The sequence below is a fragment of the Ascaphus truei genome, chromosome 3, assembly GCF_040206685.1.
Source record: "Ascaphus truei isolate aAscTru1 chromosome 3, aAscTru1.hap1, whole genome shotgun sequence".
Taxonomy (NCBI): Eukaryota; Metazoa; Chordata; class Amphibia; order Anura; family Ascaphidae; genus Ascaphus; species Ascaphus truei.
The window spans coordinates 281495422-281519435 of record NC_134485.1 but is presented as its reverse complement, the minus strand read 5'-3'; positions in this window follow the sequence as shown (position 1 = coordinate 281519435).

Below are 24014 nucleotides of genomic sequence, written 5' to 3'. Positions count from 1 at the left end.
ATGGTTTGACTCCCACTTAACATTCGGGATGCACATTGATACCCTGACAACCAAGACCTATGCCAAACTAGGGGTACTTTACAGGAACAAATCCTCCCTAAGTCTCCTGGTCAGAAAGCATATTGCACAGCAGATGCTAATGCCAATTATTGACTATGGAGACATAGTATATGGCTCGGCTCCTCAAACCCACCTTAGCAAACTTGACACCCTCTACAATTCAATTTGTCGTTTTGTTCTCCAATGCAATTACAACACACATCACTGCGAAATGCTCAAAGAACTAGATTGGTCATCACTAGAGTCTAGACGCAAAGTTCACCTTTCCTGTCTCACCCTCAAATACTTTCTGGGCAAGCTACCCAGCTACCTGAACAAGCTCCTCACCCCTACCACATGCAGCACCTATCACCTGAGATCAGACTCCAAAAGACTATTCATGGTCCCAAGGCTCAACAAAGTATCCGGACATTCCTCCTTCTCCTTCCGTGCACCCCAAAACTGGAACAACCTACCAGAGACTCTCATATCCACCACCAGCTTAAGTTCTTTCAAATCTAAGGCTGTCTCACACTTTAATCTGGTCTGTAACTGTTTCATACGCTCATAATATATATTTTCTTTAACTGTGCACGCAATGTCTTGTATATAATTTATACCTTGTTCATTTATGTAACTGTACTTGTAACCATGTATTATTTGTTTTACTCTGTGCCCAGGACATACTTGAAAACGAGAGGTAACTCTCAATGTATTACTTCCTGGTAAAATATTTTATAAATAAATAAATAAAGCTCAAACACACCAAAAGAAAAAAGTATTCCCTAGAGTGTGATACACCGGTCGGTCAATACACCAAAATACCTGACATAATTAGATGGTGAAACAGTAATATGCTCAGACCCATGAAAATGGTTTAAGGAACAGGTAATTAAGGGTGATAACCTCAACAATTAATAACCAGTGTATCAGAGCGTCCTGAGAAAGTGTCAGTTTAGTAACAATAAAAGTCTTGTAGAAGCATGTTGTTAGCAAGTCTGGTTTTATCAGCACTGTAAAAGTTAAGTGATACTCATCAGTCAGGGAAATCCTCCATTGCTGAGGAAGTAAGCAGCCAGATACGCAGCGACGGTATAGCAGACACAGGCGATTCAATCCATCATCTGAGTGGCGATCCAGTTTGTAAATGAAAAGCTATCTGCATCTGTAACATGAGGCAGTGATCAGCAGCCACAGCACTGGCAAGCAAATGATGAGCAGAGGGGAGATGTGGTTTCGACTGTAGAGCAGAGCCAGAATATTTGAAGGCGCCGCCAGCATTACTTCACGGATCACATGTGAAGAAATCTCCAATCAGGACAGGGTATGGCAAGCCACTCGAACACAGGAATTTGAGCACAAATACGGAACATATCTGTAACTACACAAACAACAATGAATAAACATAGCATACATCCATGTATATTGCAGAAAGGAGACATTAACTTTTAGACATAACTATGGAAAATGGGATATAAAAACATGGCAAAGCCACGATAGTCATTGAGGCCGGCAGGGATCATAGACCCAACTGCACTATCCACCTGCATTCTTTTATTCAATTATTAAATATCACTCCTCTATCCCCCATATTAATTCTATCAATAGCAAGTGCTGACAGATGAGAGGGATCAGATCCAGGTTCCTGTTCGAAATGTCTTGTTACGCTTGTTATTTTTTTGAAGGATGACAAATCACGCTGAGCATTTTTTATATTTCTCGTGTGCTCTAGAACACGAAACCTAATCTCTCTCGTGGTCATGCCAACATAAATTAAGGACAGCTAAGATGATAAATTACATTTTTTGATTTGCAAATAAGGAATTGGTGAATTTTGAATTCAGTTGTACCCGATGAATTTTTGAAAACACATAACTGTTTCATGTATTTTCATGCCGAACCGTGGCAACACTTGTAAAATCCTTTTATCTCAGATTGTTTAAGAAAGGTAGCAGTAATTGGTGGAAAGTTGTGACTTTTAACCAATGTATCTTTTAAATTGGGAGATCTTCTACTTGTACAGTTGGACTGCATTACCCATCTTAGATCTTTATCTGCAAGTAAGAAACCCCAGTATTGTTGTAAGATATTTCTAAGGCTATTACATTTGTCATTGTATGTACCGACAAAGCGTATTTCCATCTCAGCCAATTTTGTGGGCTTTGGTTGATGTTCTATCTAGCCTTTGGCTGTTAAGGCGGCTACACTGGATGTCTATTGCCATATCCTCGGTCATTAAATCTTGTTGCCATAGCATTGGCTTGTTCATTAAAAAATACCCAAAGACGAGCAATTACAGCATAGCAGCATAAATTCGCCATTGGGTATTCCCCTGATGTGGTGGGGGTGGATAAGAACTGCTGGAGCAGAATGGTATTTGTGGTTGTACGCAAAGATAAGTCCATCATGGCCAATTGAGATACTCAAATCAAGAAATTTAAGATTAGGGCTGCTAATTTGGAATTTATTGTTTTTTAGTTTTTTAATTCTATTTTATTCATTTTTTGTTTTTTTTTGTGTTACCAATAATATCCATCTTATTTTGAATTACTTGATTGCTTTTTATAGGGCACCTTTTTTCTCTTTTGTGTTTTCATATTATACATGCCCTTATTACCACCAGAGACTATATTTTGTGCCATACTGCAGGTTTCTTATTCATTTTCAAAATGTGAACTAGTGATTTGACTGTGGCAATATTTGTTAGTTTGTTTTCTATATATATGCAACAGTGTTTCAACCCCCCAATCACAGATAGGGGTGTGAAAGTGGATAAAATAATGAGTAAAATAATTAGGGTTCAAAATGTCAAATGAGTTTTATGGCATCCGAGTGCTCAAAGGGACTGCTACGGGTAGCATATCTGCCTTATAATAAAAAAAAGCATACACTGGCGACACACTTTATCGCAGTGCGGCCAGATCCGCAAGCCGGGAGATTTCCCGGCTTGCTAGTGGCCGCCCCTCAGCGTGCCGCGCGTCATAGACGCGCGGTCACGCGTCTTCAGGAGCCTGCGCCCCCTGCACGCGCGTCCAGGGCTCCCCGAGGGAGCCCTGGTGTCCCGCGATCTGCGGGACGGCGGCAGGGGGTTCCGGGGGACCCGGCGGACCCGGCAGCGGGAGGGAGAGCGCCCCGATCGGAGGGCGCTCTTCCACTGCTTCGGCGCGCGCCCGTCACACTCGAGCGCGCGCCAGGCTACTGCTGCGGCACAGAACGGGCAAATGCTCGAATAAACTGTGCCGCAGCAGTATACAGTAGAGGCAATGTTTATTCTAACATTTGCTGTAAACTAGCCGGGTTACATTCTGTGTATGTGCTGGGTATGTGCTGGGTATGTTCTGGGCTAGTTTGAGGCACGTTTAAGGCATTTCTGCATTGACTAACGACCCATAGGATTAACACAGCAGGGATCCCTGGCAGTCCAATTCAGTTTGAATGGGACTGCCAGGGACCCCCGCTGTTAATCTGATAGGCCATTAATCAATGCAGAAATGCTGGGGCTAGTTTAAGGAAAGTTTAAGGCATGTATTCAGAATGTACCTGGGTGTTTCCTGGGTCTTTTGGGGAATTGCCACTGGTTTTTGTTCGAATAAGAGTTGCCTCTACTGTACTTTATGCAATTTTTTATTACATTTGTCCCTCCCCTAAGGGGTGAGCTTACTAAATGGAGAAATATAATTTTTTTTATACAATTAGCCTAAAAATATTTGTGCAAGCTAAAAGACTTATCTTATATAGGCTGTCCTTTCCTCTATATATTTTTGTCTTTATTTGGGGAATGTGGTTTCCTGAGTACACAGCAAACATCATCAAAACACCATCTGGACTTGTTGTCAACATACTAGAGAACAGGGAAATAATTCTTATTTCAACAGACAATTTGCAATATTTTAGTGAAAATTGGTGGAGGCCTGTCTGCCAAGAGTGAAAAAGATCATTACATTCTTGCACGCAGCAAACATTTCATTCAGCTTCATACAGACAAAATGGAGGCTCATTCTCAAGATGGTGGCATCTTGTATTCACCCTAGACCACTCCTCCTTTGACCAATAGTCCAGGTATATCACAATCTTCTCAGGGGCCATTACACGGTGTGTGGTGCATATACCATCTGGCAACAGGAGGGCTGAGTAGTCCGCCGATGGTAGTGGGGACACAGGAACAGGCTTCTGGGGTGCATAACCCAAATATCTACTTGCAGGACAGCACCTCCATTTGCCTTGGACTCCAGAAACTGAAGGTGATCTTCCACGGTAGAATTTATTACCTCTCCCCCAGTAAGGTCACGCTCCAGGCAGGAGGTATATTGCAAAACATGATCAGATTTATTACTATACTCTGCAGTAACAGTTACATGGCAGACTTCTGCCAGATACAGTCTGTCAGCTCCGCTATCACTGAAGATTGTCCCTGGACCGTCACTACAGGCCAAGGGCACCCACAGCCATCCTAGCTCTTTCCCCACCTCCTCAGCAGAAGCAGAGGTATGGTCCACACTCACTGTCCCCTGGAGGGAAGAACACATGGGAAATCCCCAATCTCAGGCTCCCAGTCGTGTGACCTGCTGTAGGGGGACGCTCACAGAGGTATGCAAGGGAGACTGATTATAGTGAAATTAAATAAGCCTTTTATTGAGCCTTTTACTTAACATCAGGAAACCATCCAAACAATGGGTAAACAAAGCTTCAATTCACTTGAGAGTATTTCTAGTGAAATACTATGCAGTTCACAACTCCCTTAGATAAGCATGTCTCCCAGCCCCAAACATATAGCATGAAATGAACAGATGTAAAAAGTATTGTAAATAAAAGTCTTATACAGCAGCGGCAGCTTTTATTCGAACAAATCACCTGCTTTTACCTGGCATGTTCCTGGAATGCCACGCTGTCCACCCGGAGCATGCCGCGCACCCAGCCAGGCGCATGCCCGGCTGACGAGCGGTTGATGTGTTAATTGATAATGGTTCAGGATTTACTAGGCTGCAATGCTTCGCATGTCCGCCAGATGGCATAAATTCATGAATTGTAATGCAGTATATATATATATATATGTATATATATACTGTATAACAACAAACCCTATAACCCCTAACATACAGTACTGTACACATACAGTACTGTATATGCACATCAATGATACTATAGGCCGACGGGGGCGAGATGTGTTTGCAGCAGAGAGAGATCCGCTGCTCTCTCTGCGCAAACATCGGCACATTAAAAATTATTTAAAATACATTTTTATTCATAGTGTAGATGTGCAGGGGGTCTCCGGAGCTGAACCGCATTGGTTTCAGGTCCGGGTACCCCCTGCTCCCCGAGATACAGGCCCCTTTATGAGGTGCCGGTATCCCTCTGCATTTAAAGGTCCCGATCACATGACCGCAGCATGTAAACAAAGCAGAGGGATATCGGCACCCCCTAAAGGGGCCTGTATCTCGGGAAGCAGGGGGTCCCCGGACCTAAAACCACAGCGGTTCAGCTCCGGAGACCCTCTGCACATCTACAGTATGAATAAAACACATATATAAATAAACACTCGTTCCTTACCTTTGCATCTATGTGCTATGGTAACATAGCAGCATGACTGTATTTTTAATAATATTGTACAGTGAGCAGGGGGTTCCCTGAGCCACAAATCAAAGCTCAAGGGACCCCCTGCTCCTGCACAATATTATTAAAATACAGAAATGCTGCTCCATTACCATAGCTGATAGCCGCTAAGGCAATGAAGGGGTTAACCCACCGTGCCCGCTTTATTGTGGGTAGCGGGGGTGGGTGAAGGGGTTATTTGGCCCTTGCTGTGAGTTTAGGACTTGCGGGGGGGGGGGGGGGGGGGGTTGCGGGGGCACTTAACCCCTTCACGGCCGTAGCAGTTAATACCGCTACGGTCATGAAGGGGTTAACCCCTCCCGCTACCCTCCGCAAGCCCTAAACAACCATCATTGGAGCTAATACCCCCTTCACCCACCCCCGCTACCCACAATAAAAAAAATTCACACACAGCAGCCGCCCAAAAAATAAATAAATAAATCTAAATAAATAAATAAATACATGAAAAAAAAAATACATTTAAAATACATTTTTATTCATAGTGTAGATGTGCAGGGGGTCTACGGAGCTGAACCGCGTTGGTTTCAGGTCCGGGGACCCCCTGCTCCCCGAGATACAGCTCCCTTTATGAGGTGCCGGTATCCCTCTGCATTTAAAGATCCCGATCACTTGACCGCGGAATGTAAACCAAGCAGAGGGATACCAGCACCCCCTAAAGGGGCCTGTATCTCGGGAAGCAGGAGGTCCCCAGACCTAAAACCAAAGCAGTTCAGCTCCGGAGACCCCCTGCACATCTAAACTATGAATAAAAATGTATTTTAAATGTATTTATTTCTATTCATGTATTTATTTATTTAGATTTATTTATTAATTGTGCTGCTGCTGTGTGTGAATTTTTTTTATTGTGGGTAGCGGGGAAGGGTGAAGGGGGTATTAGACCCAACGGTGGTTGTTTAGGGCTTGCGGGGGGTAGCGGGTGCACTTAACCCCTTCACGACCGTAGCGGTATTAACTGCTACGGTCGTGAAGGGGTTAAGTGCACCCGCAACCACCCCGCAAGTCCTAAACTCACACCAGGGCCAAATAACCCCTTCACCCACCCCCGCTACCCACAATAAAAAAAAATCACGCACAGCAGCCCCACAATTAATAAATAAATCTAAATAAATAAATAAATAAATAAATGAATATAAATATATATAAATATATATATATATATATATATATATATATATATATATATATATATATATATATATACAGTATATATATAACAACAATCCCTATATATATATATATATATATATATATATATATATGCAATGTGATGATTGGAATGTGAGTTTTTTCATTGGCATTTGATGATTTAGATTGTAAGATCAGTTAGGTTTATTAAAGGAAATTCATTGTAATGTAGTGTGTCTGTATGGAGAAGTGTTATTTGTAGTACAGTATGGTTTTGATAACCCTTCTACATTTATTTTGTATATTGGTTCATCATGTGTGTGTATATACTGTATATATATATATATATATATATATATATATATATATATATATATATATATATATATATAGAAAATATATATTTTTATATATATATATATATATATATATATATATATATATATATATATATATATATATATATATATACAATACCATACTGTACTACAAATAACACTTCTCCATACAGACACACTACATTACAATGAATTTCCTTTAATAAACCTAACTGATCTTACAATCTAAATCATCAAATGCCAATGAAAAAACTCACATTCCAATCATCACATTGCATTTACATTGTATTTATGATGCATAAAATCTATGCACCATATACATTCTGCAAATGAATGTGAACAATATCATTGCAAGCTAAATACAAATACTGTACTCCGAACAAGTCAACTATTTTAATCAATCAAGTAAACAAAAATCAATATATAAGTACCAACCAGAAAACAAAATTTAAAACCAAGGCTAACCCTTACAATACCAAGGATTACATCTATCTAATTGTAAAAAACATTAAACTGTACACACATTGAAGCATTGCAATAAACAACATACAGTACAGTACATCCCCTGTATCTCCCTGCCTTGAGTGTAATCTGTGTAAAGCCCCTCCCCCCTAATGTTTCTGTTAAATCTCCCTGCCTTGAGTGTAATCTGTTTAAAGCCCCCTCCCCCTAATGTTTCTGTTAAATTTCCCTGCCTTGAGTGTAATCTGTATAAAAAACCCTCCCCCTATTGTGTCTGTTAAATCTCCCTGCCTGTGTTGCTGTGAGTGCAGTTTATGTAAATGTGGGGAGGGGGAGTGGGTTATAACCCCACCTCCTTGACTGTGATCTGTGTAAAGCCCCCTCCCCCCTAATATTTCTGTTAAATCTCCCTGCATTGAGTGTAATCTGTATAAAGCCCCCTCCCCCTATTGTGTCTGTTAAATCTCCCTGCCTGTGTTGCTGTGAGTGCAGTTTATGTAAATGTGCGGAGGGGGGGGACCCGATGTGCATATTGTGAGGTCTAACTACCCTCACCCACTACCCACATACCGTTACCCCCCCCATCCTGGCCATGGCCCCTCCGCTTCTGCAAAACAGACACAAAAATTAAAACATCCAAAGTAATGTCCCCTAACCCCTTAATCACCATAGCGGTTATTAACCGCTACAGTAATTAAGGGGTTAACCCACCCTCACCCAACACTCGGGATGCCTACATACCCTCCCACACTAACCCCTCATCCCGTGAGGCCTAACCCCCCTCACCCACTACCCACAAGGGAGGCCTACCCACATACCATTGGGGAACCCCCACCCCCCACCCCCAGTACGCACAATAAAAACAATAGTAACCCACAATAAACATCATTATATTTATTAAATACATTACCCACCACCTGTGCCCCCCCATAAATACAAGATTTATCCTTTTACAAACAGGGTTCATAACGCAGCCCCACGCGAGTCCCCGGTGGGCTGGCGGGGCACCTGACAGACCTACAGGGTACCAGCAGCCCTTTTTTAAACAGGTTCTGGAGGCCTGCTGGTGGGTCCCGCCAGCACCATGGCCCCCAGGTTGTCACCTTGGGTCACCGTGGGCCACAATTGGGTCCCAACGGTAGGCCCAAGGATGTCTGGGAGCACCGGGTCAGACCCACAGGTGTCTGCGGGGCCTCGGGTGGTTTCCACAGGGGTCTGGGGAACTCACGGGTGCTCACTACGGGTCCGCGGTGCCCCCACAGAAGTGGGACCACACATCTTCATCCCCGCACCTACGGGTCGGCGGTGCCCCCACAGAAGTGGGACCACATAGCTTCATCCCCGCAGACTACGGGTCCGCGGTGCCCCCACAGATGTGAGGCCACCGCTTCATCCCCGCATGTGTCACCCGTGGAACCACCAGCCTGGTACCCGTGAGATACCCGAGGAAACCACAGGTGGTCTCCAGAGGTCTCACGCGGAAGCACGGAACAAACCCTGAATGTAAAAAAAATAAACCTGGCCTATACATTCAATACATACACCCCCATCCCCTCCCAACACCTACAGTACAATAATGTGCAAAATAACTATTATCCAGATATGGATAATAGATTAATTGCCCATTATTAAAAACATTAACTAGCATATTCAAATAAATAATAAAGTGCTACTGACCTCATCAAGAAGAAGTCTCTGTCGCCAGCAACAATCTTGTCTCGTCCACAAAATACATTGCCAATACCTAGCCAATACATTGCAATTACATTCAGATATCAATTAACCCCTTAAACAGCGTATCGGATAATAACCGCAAAGGTTATTAAGGGGTTAAGCCACACTGGCCCGATACCCATCCTTCACCATGAATTTGTACAGTGGCTTCTTCATGCAACTATATATATATATATATATATATATATATATATATATATATATATATATATATATATATATATATATATATATATATATATATATATATATATATATATATATATATATATATATATATATATATATATATATACAGATATATATATATATATATATATATATATATATATATATATATATATATATATATATATATATATATATATATATATATATATATATATATATATAGTATATACACACACATGATGAACCAATATACAAATAAATGTAGAAGGGTTATCAAAACCATACTGTACTACAAATAACACTTCTCCATACAGACACACTACATTACAATGAATTTCCTTTAATAATCCTAACTGATCTTACAATCAAAATCATCAAATGCCAATGAAACACCTAAAATTCCAATCAATACATTGCATTTACATTGTATAATTGATGTATACAATCTATGCACCATATACATTCTGCAAATGAATGTGAACAATATCATTGCAAGCTAAATACAAATACAGTAATGTACCTCCAAACAAGTCAACTATTTTAACCAATCAAGTAAACAAAAATCAATTAGCAATCATTATTTACATCCCTAAACAATTGACAGTCCATCCCGAACAATGAAACAATTAACTAATTCACGCCTCGAGCAGAACAATTCAGCATGTGAAAAAATATAAGTACCAACCAGAATACAAACTTTAAAACCAAGGCTATCCCTGAACACAAGCATACAATATCAACAATTACATCTTTCTAATTTTAAAATACTTTAAACACACAATAAAGCATAGCAGCATAGACAAATTATTTTAAAACACATGAAAGAAAGCTTTTAAAACAACATCATTTCTTACCCTGTATGTATATATCTCTGTAGACATATATACATACATACATACAGTGGCAAGAAATGATATACCACAAAAAAAAAATACACATGTTAAAAAAGCTTTTTAAAAAATTAACAAGTTAAATAAAATACATTTCTTTAGTTCACTTACCATTACTTGCCCCCACCAACTACCGTTGCGCAGCTTACTCACGAACCAATCCACGAAAAGGAACCCATAAAATAATAAACCATGCAAAAAAATAAACATTAAACTAAAAATCCAAATCAATCCATGGGTCTTCTATTTGTAATCCATATTCATCTTTATTCTTCTTTCTTCTATCTTCTTCCGGGCGGGGTCTTCTTTCCATCTTCGGCCATGCCCTGGTCTTCTTTCTTCTCCGGAGGTCCTTCCTCCGTGGCGTCTTGCTTCAAAATGAGACGATATAGGCTTTTAAAGGCCTATGACGTCACATTTTCATCATATGGTTCCCACGGCCCTGATTGGGCCGTGAAAACCATGTGTTTTGGCCGATAAAAATTAAAATGATGACGTCACTTAAAGGCAATAAAATCACAGCCAATCAGAATGGCTTTGCTTCAATTGCCTTTAAGATGACGTCATGAAAAGACACATGGCCGCCCTCACATGGTATGGTAGCCAATCAGAGCGTGGGAACTCCATCCCTAGATGAAGGATATTAGAAGGATATTAGAGCATATAGGGGATATCAAAAATAACAGAGATACACCCCTGGCGAAACACGTTAATGTACAAAATAATACCAAGGGATAGACCACATTCCAGAGACCATTTGACGGGGGAATTGGGACAAGGAAATTTTGAAACGTGAATCCAAATGGATTTATACTTTGGGTACCTTGTTTCCACAAGGTCTGAATGAGGGATTAGTCTTTTCACCATTTGCATAATTCATGCTGTGATGTCCCTTATCCCCTCATCTTCCTTTTTCATCTACATGTGTATCAGCCACTAATGTTCACAACTTACGTACAGATATTGACTGTAATCTGATTTTCTTATTATGTGAAGGGTAAACACGTATACTTAATTTTCTATGATGTGTAGAGATATCTATACACTTTATGTGAAATTGGGGTTTAACTACCACAATGGAGAACTGCTCTCCGTCAATATGCTCTGTGTATGTACATTTAAGGACCATTGTGGCCATGAGTATATTATTATTTAATGTACTTTCTGACCACTTGAACACTCATCTATATAACATACTATGGGCCGCAAAGTACATCTGAGATCTCTATTAATAGGTAGTTTTGGACTATATTTACAGCACTCTAAATCCAAAGTAATGATGAATAAATTTAATTCTAACCTTTTTTAGAAATATGGATATATATATATATACAATAATGATGGACTAACATACACTAACAATACAGTATATAAAATAGACGCACATTAACTGATAGAGGGTATGGCTAAACCTTAAACATGGTGAATAAGCCTAAGGGATAGGAGACCTAATTAACCAGAGTGGTAATAAACAGGTATCATATAGTAGTATGTCCCTATATGTCTTGCTAACAAAAAGTCTAAGTTGTCTGGTTTAGAAGTAACCTGGACAAATATTGCTAAACCACTGATGGTCTTACTGTAAGTAAAGTCCCATAACCTTATATGAAGGTTTAGGCAATATAAGTAGGTCCGCAGATTAAGTAAAAAGTGATCATATGGCTTATATCATAATCCACAGTAGCTCTCTCAGAGTGAGAATATGACTGTTCATGTAACAATCAAAGGAGAGTGCTGGTTACACAATTGCAGTATGTATAAGCTCATAACCTAATATCAGGCAAGTACATAAAAACGGTTACTTGTATTAAAGCAGCAGTAGAAGCATATGTTAATAGCTTGCCTAACTTTATAAAAACTGGTTGGATCAACGTACCAATGTCCACAACAATGTATATTTAAGCAAGCACACATTGATTGCAGTGCATGTTTGCTAATAGAGCAGAGGGATCCACACACAGAAATGCCTGATTAGGTAGTAATATCTTGTTGTAGAAATATTACCCTTTGTGGGATATTTAGAGCACAATAGTGTGCAAGGCTGATGTTCCGACACCAACAGAATTGCTGGCACCTAAATTACACGTATGTCCTCCATACTCTATGTAGCAGCAACAGTGTTTGGAAACAAGATCGAGCTGGCAGGCAGAATCCTGCTACTTCATATATGTCACGAAAAGGGGGTGGCTGGCCTGTAATAAAGGGGTTACACCCCAGCTGGCCACCTCTACCCTCGTGTGGGAGGTGAGGGGTTATCTATAATAATGGTTAAGTGTGTTTTTATGCCCCTGCCTCAATACCAAAATGTATGTCACTTATTACATGTGTTTTGTACCCTTACAGTGTATGCACCAAACACATACACTGGGATCAGGTTGAGAGGGAAAGGGTTAACCATGTGTGTATGTTTATGGCCCTTTGTTCCCCTTCCCGCCTTTTTAACCCCCATTTGCAGCCTATCCCATAGGTCGCCATTGGAGCTCCATAGAAGTCTATGGAGATTTCAAGGTTTTGGGCATGATATCGAGAAAGACCAGCAGGTGGCGCCCGAGAGGAGCGGCAGCGCTTTTCCCATTGAAAAGAATAGGCCTAATGCATTTCAATGGGGGTTCCTCGAGTCCGCTCTCCAGGAACTGATTTGGTTGCCGGCCAAACCGCAGTATCCGAAAATAGTTACATCCTCAAAGAAAGAGCTTTGATCGTTCGATTACCGTGGGAACTTGGTCACGGCCAAGTTCAAACATATTAAAATTGTAACTTTGGTCCTGGGGCAGCTAGCGTTTCAATTTTTTTTGCCCCTAGCTCGTGGGGACCCCCTCACTCGACCCCAACAGTGATAGCTGGAGAGTTGGAATTTGGCCATCAGTCATGCTTCCGGCATGATTTCATGGCAGTTTCCAGCCCTCTCAGTCTAACTGAACGGAGAGTATTTCAGTTGTAAAGTTACGGTCACCACCATTGGCCGCCATGAGGAAAAAAGCCGCTAGGTTTTAAAACACATAGGGGCCTATGCAGAGAGCAGCGAATTTTTAAATTGGCGAGTTTAATAAAAAGTAGCTTTTTTGGAGAGTTTTATTCTCCATATGCAGAAATGTGCGAATTCTGCTATGTTTAACATGAATGCGTGTGGCGAGTTTAAATTGGCGAGATGCGCGCTGCAGAAATGTGTTAAAAAAAAATTGCGCCTTTTTTTTCCCTTTCCTATGGCCACGAGCGGCAGCTTCTTGCCAACTTTTCCTGGCGAGGCAAAAAGGAGACAATCGCGCCATTTTATTGGCTAGATGCCGTTCGCGCCTCTCTGCATTAGGATATTTTTAAAACTGGCGAGATGGAGGTTCTCGCCAGCCGCGAGGCGAGTTTTAGAAATAGAAAAAAAAAATTGGCGCGTTTTTCGTAACTCGCCATTTTCTGCTGTTTTCTGCGCGATTTTCTCCAAAAAATGGCGAGTTTTGAAATAGCGCTGCTCTCTGCATAGGCCCCTTAGTGTAAAATTGTGTAAACCTGAAACGATTATGGGGCCTATGCAGAAAGCAGCGATGCGCGGTATATCGCCAGGATGCAGGGAAATTTTTAAACAGAAATGCATGAAATGGCGCGAAAGTGGGGAAAAGAGAGAAAAGCGCCAATTTTTTTTTTGTTTAAAAAACGCGCCGCGCGGTTGGCGCGAACCTATATTTCTACCCTATTTCAAACCGCCGTATGCAGGAAGGGGCGATCATCATTTTGCGGCGCGTGTCGCCAAAAACATGGAGAGATTTCCTCCAAGTATGCACGCCAACAAAAGTTGGCAAGAAGGTGCATGTGAGCGGCAATATCCGTTTTTTTCTAAGCTGTTTTCTACAGCGCGAATCTCTCCGTTTTCAACTCTCCATATGCGTGCATGGTAATAATGTAACTTAGCGTTCCTTTCTGCATATGGAGGTAAATTCACGGCATTTTATGTAGTAGTGGTTAAAAGCGCCAATTTTTAAAAGAGCTGCTCACTGCATAGGCCCCTATATCCGGTTCGGTATGGGCTAGAGGACTGGGATTTGGCCACCCTGCAGTCATAGATCCGGCATGATTGCATGGCAATTTCCAACCCTCTCTGACCAACCGAACGGAGTATGGTTAACTATATAATGTCTGGTTGCACTGATTTCCCATTGACTCCAACGGTGGAGAAAACCCCAATGTTCCCAATGGGGAATTAAAGGTGAAAGTTGTAACTCCAGTTTGGTGGGTCGTACGAGGCTGAGATTTGGCCACCATGTAAAGTCACCTCCAGCATGAGGACATGGCAAATTTCAGCCATCTCGGACCCACTGAACAGATTATATTTAGGTATAAAAATTGTGAAATATATACTGTACTGTATTTTATGGCTACTGTAAAGCCCGAGAAAACTACTGGCCCATAAGGTATGCTAATGGCCAGGTGGCAACAGTGTGTCTACAGTAAGCCCACTGAACAAAGGCTCACCCACCCTGATTAAGTATTCTAGGGTGGAGAAGAGCAGGATGTGGGTACTTGTGTAAAGTTTTGTGCTTCACACCTCTGGTCAGAGTTTCCTGGGCCAGAATCCCAAATGGCAGAATAGGAGATGCCAACATTTTAGTGTGGGGTTCAGGAAATGGGACTCTGACCAGAGGATTGTGCGCCTGTGCCAGCTACCTGATGGCAGTTACCAAAGTGTTTCCCACATTAGCTGGCAAAGAGCAATTGGGTGCAGGTAATTGTCATCCAATACCTGAGACCCAATGTTAGGGTATAGAGCCAAAATCACATAAAAACGATGGTAAGCTCTATGCCCAGTGTCTTTCGTGTCTTCATTTTGTATCCTGTATTGCCTGATGAACTGCTAACCTGAATCCTGGTTATTTCATTGTCCCTTCCCTAAGTAAGTGTCTATATTTCCATTTGTTATTTGTCCAATATTGTGTGTCCACCTGTCTTTTAAGGAATAAAATCTCTTTATTATATCACAGTCTTATTCAATTCAACCCAGTTATTTGGCGTATATTATAACCCTGTAAGCTACAGTGATAATATAGCCAGCGGTGTACAAACAATCTTTTCAATTTATGTATTTTTATAGCACATATTGACTCCTACACTTATGGTCGATATTCCAAATTCAATACAATAGTTGCATCACTAGGGGACCGATAGGCACCACTATTATGTGTTTTTTGTTTGTTTATTATATGACCATATTGTTGGCGGCCTTCGGAGCTCTAGGACACAAGCATTGTATTGTCTTTTATGCCAGTTATCTAAACACCTATTCTAGATCTATATTTTATTATTAAGTGATAACAAAGGCTTCAAAATGATGAAAAGTTGTGAAGAACGTCTAGCTAGATGAAATATGATTGTTTTAAATGTTGATTTAACACCTGATACTGCAACTAAGCAAAATATTGATCTTAGAACTAATTTTCAAATTATTGAGAAATTAACGAAGGATGAGATGCTTAATTGGTTAGATTTACTATCTTTAGAAAACTATCTAGAAAAGAAAATAATACCGAGAGGTCTCAGGATTATAAAAAAAAAACCACAGATGTTCTCTTCAAATTGGAACAATGCCCTGGAGATCTGCTCATTCTCTTTGATAAAACTATTGATTCAATATAGAGAAGATAAACCGAGTAAGATAATAAAGGAGATAGAGGACATTCAATTTATTATAAAACCATCTATGGATACAAATGAATTCATTGAGTTAGATGAGGCTGTTACTACTAGGGTTTGGGATTTTGAGAGGGAAGTTACTGAAAGGAAAATAAATAAATATGCCAGGGACAAGGATGATTATGCTACGAACAAAGTTAGGGACTGGAAAAGGAAAACTGATTATCACCATCACCAGAAATTTTATTCATCAAGAGGGGGCCCTGGTTATCATAAATATAGGGGCAATAGTAGGGATTATCATCGCAATAGATCTAAGTCCCATGTGGGAAAGAACACTAACAATAAATATATTGAAACCGTGAAGAACAAAACAAGGGCCCCTTCTGGAGAATCTAAGACTATTCATTTGGCCTCCTCTGCAGGCTGCTCAAGATCTAACAGATATGCTGTATTACAAGATCAACAGGTGGATATTATATCCGATGAGCAAGCTGCAGAGGATCTAAGTGAAGGAGCTAGATCAAAATCCAAGACTAATGGCAATTTGGCAGTGGTGCATTTTTCACCTATTAAATCTACTTCTTTTTTAGAGAGGAGCTCTCATCAAAACCCCAAAGAAAATCAGAAAAAATACCCATTATGGGACAAACAACAGAACCCATCAATCCAGGGCTCTCAGAGAAGATAAAGAGATTCAGAGGGATCAGAGGAGGAAAACACAGGCAAAGTATGGTATATACAATTTATCTTCACACATTCTCACACCTTACCATATCTCACTACTAGCAAAAGGATTAGTCTTTTCACCAAATAGTTTACCTAATCAATTTGATTTATGTGTAGATCTCAATAGATACATACGTAAACTTACCCTAATGAGACACTTCACTATGAAGGAAAGAGGTAGATTGGAAACACTAGATGCAAATTCACAGGAACAAGAATGCATTCAGGCATTCACTACATTTCTTACTGAACCAAATGTTTCAGAGATAGGTATGACCAGTACCCAAATGCAATCTTTCTCTGATGATTTACTGGGACCACAGAATCTTGGTCATATTAATTTGACATCCAATTTGGAAGTTGAACCACTTTTGGAGTTGCAAGTCCATTCAGAGATATCGGATCCACGAGAGATTCTTACTGCACATTCTGTCTGTGATTCTGATCTGACCCTGGACTTTAGACATTCGCCCTTTCTTCCGAAATCCACCTTTTTTCCCTTTCACTCTAAAGGGAACTTCATTGAAACATTCTACACTGTAGTATTGAAAGATCTTGAGCAACTGTGTCAGACACACACTAATCTGACCCAAAGGAATATTAATAGAGAAGAAGTACTAGCACTCAAAAATATTAGAGACAATGCCGATCTTATTGTAAGGCAAGCTGACAAGGGAGGAGCAATTGTCCTGCAGGATCGACATGATTACATCAGTGAGGCGGATCGTCTCCTGCAGGACAAACTATCCTATTGTATTCTGGATAAAGATCCAGTTATGGACTTTCAATTGGAATTTCACGAATTAATTCAAGATGCACTAAAAATTGATATTATCACTAAAGCCGAAAGCACGTTTCTGTTTGTTAAGCACCCTAGAACACAAGTTTTTTATCATTTACCCAAACTGCACAAGGACACTTCTCACCCCCCCAGGTAGACCTATTATATCGGAGGTGGGGTCAATGACATCCAACGTGTCCCAATATGTTGACAATTTTCTACAACCCTATGTATCTCAATTACCAGGTCACATTAGGGACACGTTGCATGTCATCAGCACCACCTCCAGTATCACTTGGAAAGATTATTTTTGTTGGGCCACATGTGATGTTTGTTTACTGTACACTAGTATAGAGGACGACAAAGGGATACGTTCTATATATCACTTTCTACGATTAGATTTATCACTTCACACATCACAGAGAGAGTTCTTATTAATCTGTATAAAATTCATTTTATCACATAATTATTTTCTTTTAATGGCACTTATTATTTACAGACGTTTGGAACTGCCATGGAGCCAAGATTCGCCCCCAGCTACGCTAACCTCTTCATGAGGTTGTGGGAGAACCTCCATGTTTGGGGGAATACGCGGCTGGCGGCGGGTCTGGTCCTCTATGGCCGCTTCATTGACAATATCATTCTTATTTGTGATGGTGATAGGGACCAACTGAAATACATTCTGGAATCGTTAAATTTCAACGATATGGGTTTGCAATTTACCCATTATATACATCCAAATACTGTGGTATTCCTCGACCTTCAATTATCCATCAATACAACTGATATGAGTATTCAAACCAAGACACATTTCTAAACCTGTGTCCACCAACAGCTACCTACAATATAGTAGTAACCACTATAAAAAGTGGATGGATAATGTACCTAAAAGCCAGTTTTACAGGATCCCACGTAACTGCTCTTTAGATACGGATTTCCAGGCTCAAGGTGAAATGCTAACTCATAAATTTCTTGATAAGGGATATGATAGTGATATGTTAATAGGGCATTCACTGAAGCCAGTCACACTGACAGGGTGGATCTGCAAGAAAGATCCAGGGCCAAGTCAGAATAAAAAAAAATTGATTCTTATAAAAAGAATAATAATCAATATAGTCCAATACACTTCTAAATTTACTACACAATATAGCCAGTTATTATCACATATTAAGCAGGTGTTTAACAAACACTGGAGTATTATTCAAAATGATCCTATTATAGGATCGTTGGTACCAGCATGTATTCCAATAGTCTTCAAGAAAGATAGATTTTTAAAAACCATTTTAGTCCCTAGCAAATTGAAATCCTCCAAAAGTACACAATTGGACAAACGATTACCTAAAGGCAAATTTTCCTGTGGGAGAAGAAGGTGTATGAAAAAAGGAACACAGGGCACTACGGATTTAAGCAAATTTAACTCATTTATTGAGTAGTGTTGGCTCAATAAATGAGTTAGATTTGCTTAAATCCGTAGTGCCCTGTGTTCCTTTTTTCATCTGTCTAGGACTGATTGCAGACTTTCGTGCAAACACTGGAGCACCGGTAATTGTATGTTTTTTCTATTTTGAGGTGTGCAGCATTTCTCTATAATTTCTAGAAGCAGGTGTATTACATGCAGGGATTTAAATAAAAGTGAAAAATTTACATCACAGTAATGACAAATCACATGAAGTTTATGAATATATCAATTGTTTAGGCACATATGTAGTATATCTGGTATCATGTCAGCGTGGCCTACAATATGTAGGCCGCATATTAAGAACCCTGAGCACTTGATTCCTTGAGCATCATAGGAATGTGCTTCACAGTTTCCAGTTACATACCCTGTCACATCACTTTACCACTATGCATGACAAAAATCCCTGCTCTCTCTCTATTATAGGTCTAGAAATCATACCACCCTCCTTTATGGGGGTTGATAGGTATAAACGACTATGTACCAGAGAAAACATATTGGATATATGTTTTGGGGACATTGCCTTAATGATACCATTGATATTAGTACAGTGATATAACAGTTTAGATGGGTCTCTCTGGAGGTCTGGTTTGTACAAGTGTTTTTGTTCCCTTTAGGGGGATACCCATCATTCTATTGGTATTCATACCTATGGTAGTTCTGCCTGATCTTCCTCTGTCATTCTATAGTTTTTTTTTTCACACACACTATGCATACACTCATTTTCTACATTAATGTATATATCTGTCGTGGCCATACCTATCTATCTTGGCTACTGGTGCTACATGGCAGCCATTGGTCTAAATGGCTGTGCTGTTTTGCACATTGATTCTCCTTCTGTCTCTGTCTTGTATTGTTTGTATATATTTGCATATTTATACAGCGATGTCCTTTCAATTTGATATAAGCTGTCTCTTAATTTTGGTAGTGAGATTTATATGCTTCCAGATAGAATTAATCTTACTGTTCCCTCTGAGTCTCTTTTTCAAATTGTTCCTCTAGTTCATATGAATACATCTCTGTTCTAGTATAAAATATTTTAATTATCTCCTTTTGGTTCATTTATCTCATGTCCCATATTTTGATATTTTTTAGTTCTTTGCAATATTATATTTAGATCATGTTGTTTCTAATGTGCTCTTTGTATACCAGCAGTTAAAGGGTTAAATCCAGAATTTGAAATCTTCACCTGGTTCTAATTATGTAATTAATACATGTTTAGCTTTCATTGGATAGTTCTCCTATAGAAATATTTGTAGACCACTGTTTTTATAACCCCTGACGAAGTCTTAAGGACGAAACGCGTAGGGTGTGTTTTGGAGAACATGTGTTAGTACCCCTGATTATTATATGTTTTATTTTTTGCACGATCATTCATACAGAGTTGTAGCATTAGCATAATTTTACTTTTGCCAAACTATTCATCGAGTCACCACTGGTGGAGTGATGGTCCATTCAGGAACTTCCCTGGGACACTGCAGTTCACGTGAGATCCTGGAGAGCAGAGACACGTGAGCGTGGAGGTGCGTGGAGCCCTCGGAACACGGAGTCCACCTACACAGGCACTGGCTCATGTCACGCTGCTGGGACCTCACAGAAAGCGGAGAAGTGCACGGAGCACTCGGTACATGGAAGCCATCTACGCAGGTACCGGTCCCTACAACTCATGGTGAAGCCCTTGGAGGATTACCTGATATACTGCTGGGACCCCACAGTCTTCCTGGTTGGCGATTAAGCATAGTCTCATACATGCTTTCAATTCTGTGATGTTTGTGAGTGTGCAATTTATATATTTTTACCAGTCGATTAACATTTTGATATCTACTACACTATGAGTGCACCTGTTGTTTTTTGTTTTTTCCATAGATACCATTAAGGGATTGGTGGTCCCTTGATACAGGCTGCAAAGACTCTGAAGGACAGTGTTTGGGATTGGACTATCAATTGTACTGTATTGTTTTACTTTTTTAAGTATTTTATTCTTAATTGTTTATTGTATAAATTGCTTTCAATTTATGTATTTTTATAGCACATATTGACTCCTACACTTATGGTCGATATTCCAAATTCAATACAAAAATTGAGTCACTAGGGGACCCATAGGCACCACTATTATTTCTTTTTTGTTTATATATGTCTTTTTCAATACAAAAACTTGTGATCAAACTTACCAGAGTGCTGTCTCCTGATCTCGTGCTTCAAACGGTATCGTATGTTTTTTTATATATATATATTAGTATATATTAGTTATATGGAATATGTTTAATGAACAAATCGTAAATTATGTGTCAATACCACTTAATTGGTTTAGTATTGAAAACAATTAAATATACCCACATAAGGGTCTATTTGTATTAGATTGACTTAAATATCTTACATAAGTCAAAGGATTTTTTTTTAAATCAGCTACTAGTATCATAGATTCCATTGATTGGTATTGTTTAAAGACACAGATTTATGTGTTCATTTAGAAAATATCAAAAATAATTGAGATAGTTGCAAGTCCTAGAGATCTTAGCTATATCAACTGTGAACATTTATAACTTATAATCAAAAATATTGATTTATATATACTGAGCCAACATGCGACCACTAGCAATAGATAACTAAATGATGTTAATTAATGTCAAATAACAGAATAAAAGAAATGATGAATTAATTGAATCAAAAAGCATTGACTGTAGATGTTAATTACTAAGGTTATCTCCTATGTTAGCCAACATAGATAGTTTGGTGGAACATAATAGAGGTATGTTTAAAACTCTATATGAATAGTATAAGTTATAAAGGTCAGTCATCTAGTGTGGAAAAATATCTTGTTGACTTTAACATCTGACCAAAAATAGAGGCAAAAAAATGCCGCTCATTATAATAACATAACCTCATATTGAAATGTTCCAAGACTGTAACTGTCAGCTTTAAATATCTAAGCAAGACAATTGTAAACATGTATCAACAATATATCAAAGAATCTTATACAAAGAAACATCAGTATTGAAAAAATCACAGTTGTCAGATTAGCCTTAACAAATGTTGAAAGTGAGTGAACAAAAAGCAATATATTCAGAGAAAATGTTTCAAATCCCATTGGGTATTTAATCCATTAGGGATCAAGGTACTGTATCTAAAGAAAAAATCCAATGTGCTTCTCTCTTATATAAAGCATTAGTTCTGTCCCCTCCTCTATGATGGACCTGAATGTGCTCAATAGAAAAGCATTTGAAGTTAGTAAGAGATCCATCTTGGCATTCACTAAAATGTTTGGATACTGGATGCACAAGATCCCTTTAGAGAATGAGGGTCGCATGCACTAAGCGCCGAAAAGCCTTTTTCGCCATTTTTACACCAAAAATGTCTCAGCAATTCAATAAGCGCCGATAAGCTGCCACAAAAAAAATCGGCTTTTTTTTGCCTAATATTTTTTTCCGACAACAGCGTGGCAAAAAGCCACTTTTCGGCACTCATAGCCACTTTTTGAAACACGCTTAATTCTAGTAGCCCCGAGCAGCTTCGAGCTTTTCCCACAAATCCTTCCCGGCACAAAAAGTTGGCAAGAAGGTGGGGAGAATTATTGGCAAGAGCAGCGGGACGGCACTTAGAAAAAAACAGGCCTTTTTCCTGCTCGGATTGATGCCGGGGGTCCCAGAGCTGATATCCATTAATACCAGCACTGGAGTCCCCTGGCATGCATCCGATACAGGAAAAATTTATTTACAGCCACTTCATTAACTTAGCGGCTAACCGCTAAGGCAATGAAGGGGTTAATCACCCGTGCCAGGCTTATTGTGGGTAGTGAGGGTGGGTGAAGGGTTTATTTGGCCCTTGGTGGTGGTTTGCGGCTTGCAGGGGGGTTGCGGGTGGACTTAACCCCTTCATTACCTTAGAGGTTAATACTGCTATGGTAATGAAGGGGCTGACCCCTACCGCTACCTGCACGCAAGGCCTAAACACCCACCGTTGGAGCTAATACCCTCTTAACCCACCCCTGCTACCCACAATAAAAACACTACACACTACATCCCCACTACCTACCTCCTAGGCCCTCAATAAACATTACTATATATATATATATTACAATGCATTCGGCGCAATGAGATACCTATATTAATAACTAATGGTTGATAGGTTATATATGAGGAAAGGGTATCAAAACTCAAAGATATCAATAATAACTATAATGGAGGTAAGAAACTGCTCAAAAGCACACATAAATAAAGGAAAAAATCTGTCACATTTCACATGCAGTGATTCCTTTACATTCCTGTTACAGAAAAAATAGTCCCATGAAAACATATAGAGACCAGAAGAAATCTAAACACCTGAGAGTGTGACACACCCAAATATAAACTAACTAGACTGTCTCCTCACACAAAGGAATCAATAGTCCCACTGTCTTTTCAACGTAGCAATTTCAAATGACTCAAAGATCCCCCCGATCTACAGGTGCGCCGACATAGTATTCTAAAACTTGCCTTAAACTTGCCTTGGAAAATCTGTGGCTATCCAACAAGATCCAAGTACATGCTGGGTACATGCTGCAAACATTTCAGTGACATTTCTGCAGAGACTAAAGGCCCATCAGTTTGAATGGGACTGCCAGGGACCCCCAATGTTAATCAGATGGGACATTAGTCTGTCTGCAGAAGTGTTACTGAAATGTTGCAGCATGTACCCAGCATGTACCCAGCATGTACCAAGGATGTACCCAGCATGTATCTGGGTCTTGTTGGTGATTGCCCCAGATTTGTTTTAGAATACTCATCGGCACTACAGTACCAGATCTCTGCAATAGGTCTAGGAGGAAACTTCTATTGTTGAAAACAGGAAAATGTCTGTTAGAGCATAATTACCGGGCTTGATAGGTGACCTTGATAGGTGACCTTCGCATTTACTGGAACCCTCCGGGCACTCCAATGATGTTCCGGTGCTCTATATGTTGACCCATGGTTCCCTCAATACACGGAAGCTTTCCATCTCTCTGTCACATGATCACCCATCTGTATTTCCTCCTGGCAATATCTTGCTTGCTCAGACAGCTCTCATTAGTTCTCCATCCTCCAAAC